Below are 3,847 nucleotides of genomic sequence, written 5' to 3'. Positions count from 1 at the left end.
CTGCCCTTGAGCCAAGGACGGCGCCGCTCCGGGGGGGGCCCCGGCACCGGCCCCGGCACCGGGGGGGCCCTCCCGGCCCGCGGCCGGCCCCCGCCCGCCCCGGTGCGGCGGCGCTGCGGGGCCGGGGGGGTCCGGGGCGGGAGCCGGAGGGGCGGCGGGGCCGAGCCCCCCCGCGCTACCCGCCCGGTGCGCGCCGCGCCATCGGCCTTATTTAGTCACGGAGCGGCCGGGGGGGACCAGGACCCGCCCCGCGCGCTCGCCGCCGCTCGGAACAGGTCGCAACGGCTCGGCTTCGCTCGGAACGGCTGGGCTGAGCTGGGCTCGGCCGGGCTCGGCCGGTTCGGTGCGGCGGGGTTCGGCCCGCTCCGGTTCGGTTCGGTTCGGGTCGGTTCGGCTGGGTCGGCTCGGCCCGGCCCGGTTCGGCTGAGCTCGGGAGGGCTCGGCTGGGTTCGGCGCGGTTCGGCCGGGTTCGTCTGTGCTCGGCTGCACTGGGTTCGGCCGCCTCGGCTCGGCTCGGCTCGGCTCCGTTCGGCTGGGCTAGGGCGCGGCGCGGCGCGGCCCGGGTCGGGCGGGCTGAGCTCGGCTCGGTTCGGCTCGGTTCAGCTCGGTTCGGTTCGGGCTGGTCCCTGCGCCCGGCCCGGCCCGGCCCCGCGGGCGCGGCGGGCGCTGCGTGTTGACAGCGGGGCCGGGGCGGGGCCAGCGCGGGCGCAGCCAATGGCCGCGGGGGGGCCCGGGACCCCCGCCCCGCCCCGCCCGGGGGCGCCCAGCGCGCCCTTGGCCACGCCCCGCCTCGGCCACGCCCACCGCCACCGGGCCACGCCCCCTCCCAGGATCCCCGCAACGCCCCGCGACCCCCGGGGGGACACTCCGGTCACAGCCCCGCTCTGCAACGGGGCCACGCTCCCGGACAGGTGGGACACGGGGACACGGGGACACCTGGGGACACCGGGACACCGGGACACAGGGACATAGGGACACTGGGTCACCAGGACATCAGGACAGTGGGATAGACCGACATGGGTACATTTAGACACCAAGACACCAGAATAAAGCACAGTGGGACACTGTGACACTGGGACAGCGAGATATGGGGACACTGGCACACCAGGACAGTGGGACACAGGGACAATGGCACACAGGGACACGGGGCCATGTGGGGCAGCAGCAGAGCATCCAGGCGCAGCCCCAGCTGGGTCCTGGGGCAGCCTCCCCGCCCCAGTCCTGCCATCCTGGCCCAGCCTAACCCTCTTCCCAGGCTGGTTCCAGCATCAGCTGCAGAACCAGCCCCAGACCAGCCCTTGCCATAGGCCCCATCCCAGCCTAATCCTGATCTCTATCCAATCCTAATTCTAGTCTCTGTCGCAGTCCTAGTTCCTGTCCCACTCCCAGTCCTGTCCCATCCCAGTCTCAGCCCAAACCTCATCTAGTCCCTGTCCTGTCCAGTTGTGGTCCCAGTCCCAGTCCCAGTCTAGTCACAGTCCCGGTTAAATCCTAATCCCAGTCTTTTTTCCAATCCAGTCCCAGTCCAGTCTAGTCCCTGTACCAGTCTCCACCCAGTCCAAATCTCAATTCCAGTCCAGTCCAAGTCCCAGTCCAAGTTCAAACTCCAGCCCTGTCTACTTCTAGACCAGTCCAGTTCCTTCACAGTCCAGTGCAATCCCAGTTCACTCCCAGTCCGTTTCTGGCCCAGTCCCGATCCCAGTCGCAGTCAGAGATCAGCCCCAGCCCAGTCAGCGTCTCAGCGCTGTCCCAGTCCTGACCAATCCCAGTCCCAGCCAGGGTTCTGGTCCCAGTGTTGATCCCAGTCCCACGTCAGCCCAGTCCGGTCCCAGTTCTGTTCCGGCCCTGGTGTCGGTCCCGGTCAGAGCCCCGTCCAGCCCCGGTCCCGGTGCCGGTTACGCCTCGGTTCCGCGCCGTTCCAGCCCGGTCCCGGTCTCCTCCCAGCCCGGCGCTGCCCGGGATGCTCCCGGTCTCTGTCCCAGGTGCTGAAAATGGCTCCGACCCCGGGCCTGCGACCGCCCGGACCGGCCGGGGTAAGTGGACCCGAACGTACCAACCGGACCCGAGCGGCCCCGAACAGACCGACGGGACCGGCTGGGCTGGCTCTGCCAACCGGACCCGACCGGACCCGGCCGGTCCCGACCCGACCGGCTGGACCGACTGGCTGCGAGCGGCTCTCAGTGGCCACAAACGGACCCCAACGGCCCGAATGGGCGTGAATGGACCCGAACGGACCGACTGGGACCGACCGGACCGACTGGACACAAATGGATCCACTGGACTGACCAGACCGACCAAGTCCGACCAAACGTGACCGGACAGAGCAGAACAAGTGGGGCTGAGCCGAGCCGAGCGGGGGCCTGTGGGGTACGGGGGGGCTGTGGGGTATGGGGGTTTCTGTGGGGTACGGGCGTCTGTGGGGTACGGGGAGATGTGGGGTGCGGGGGGTTTCTGTGGGGTGCGGGGTGTCTGTAGGGTACGGGGGACTGTGGGGTGTAGGGGGGGCTGTGGCGCAGGGGGGGTCTGTGGGGTACGGGGGGCTGTGGGGTGAGGGGGATGTGTGGGGTATGGAGGTTTCTGTGGGGTGCGGGGGATCTATGGGGTACGGGCGTCTGTGGGGTACGGGGGATCTTTGGGGTACGGGGGGGCCGTGAGGTACGGGGGGATGTGGGATACGGGGGAGCTGTGGGGTATGGGGGGGCTGTGGGCTACGGGGGGAGCTGTAGGCTCTGTGGGGTACGGGGGTCTGCGGGGTGCGGGGAGGTCTATGGGGTACGGAGGATCTGTGGGGTACGGGGGGAGCTGTAGGCTCTGTGGGGTACGGGGGTCTGTGGGGCTGGACGAGGCCGAGGCACGGGGGACGCTGTGGATTTGGAGGGGCTGTGGGGCGGGGGGAGCTGGTGGGGGTCAAGGCCTGACCCCCATCACCCCCGCCCGTCCGTGGCCGGTCCAGCCCCCGGGCAGGGCGGGCGATCCGGTCGGTGGGCGCTCTGCCGTGACCGACAGGCCCGGCCCGCCCCACGGTGATGGAACCGCACCCCGTGTGGGTCCCTGCGGCGCCCCCGGCCCGGCCGTGCCCCCGTGCCGTGCCCCGGTGCCGCCCCGCGCCTCCCGGTGCCCCCGCCCCGCTCTCCCCCGCAGGAAGGAACCGCCGGGCCGGCACCGGGCGCGGTTTCCCGTCGCTGCGTGAGCCGCGGGCTGCGCCCCTCCTCGGCCTCCGGGGGTCTCACCCGCCGAGACCCGGGTACCCCGCACCCCCCGCACCCCAACAGTGCCCCCGTCCAGGACCCCCACCCCGCGACCCCCGCGACCCCCGCCCCACTCCGGGGTCACCGCAGGACCCTCCCCGCCGGCAGCTGGGGTGAGCCCCCCCCACCCGCGCGGGTTCCCAGGCCCCCCCGAGGGTCGCGGGGTGCAGCCCCCGCCCCGGGCTGGCTCCCCCAGGGGCGCTGACCCGGGGGTCCCCGGCAGCGCCCAGCGCGTCAATGGCCGGAACTGGGTGGAAGCAGCGGGAAGTGGGGGGGTCCCGCAGGACATCCGCCCCACGGCCGGGGGGCTGGGGGCGGCCCGGGACCCCCTGGCCCCCGTGAAAAGGTGTGTGGGGGGGGTACAGTGTCCTACAGTGGCCAGGGTGGGGGTCCCTGCCACCACCGCTGCCCCTCAAGGGCTGTGGTGTGTCCCCCACCAGCGCTGTGTCCTCCCTGTGGGTGCCATCGCTGTGTCCCCAAGGTGCCATGTCCACCCCAGCGCCGTGTGTGCGTTCCCCTGGCGCCACGTGTGTCCCTCCAGTCCCATGTGCCCGTGGGTGTCGTGTCCTCTTCAGCGCTGTGTCCCCCTCAGGTGCCAT

Source organism: Zonotrichia leucophrys, chromosome 2 (assembly GCF_028769735.1).
Source record: "Zonotrichia leucophrys gambelii isolate GWCS_2022_RI chromosome 2, RI_Zleu_2.0, whole genome shotgun sequence".
Taxonomy (NCBI): Eukaryota; Metazoa; Chordata; class Aves; order Passeriformes; family Passerellidae; genus Zonotrichia; species Zonotrichia leucophrys.
Note: the sequence above shows the minus strand (reverse complement) of the source record.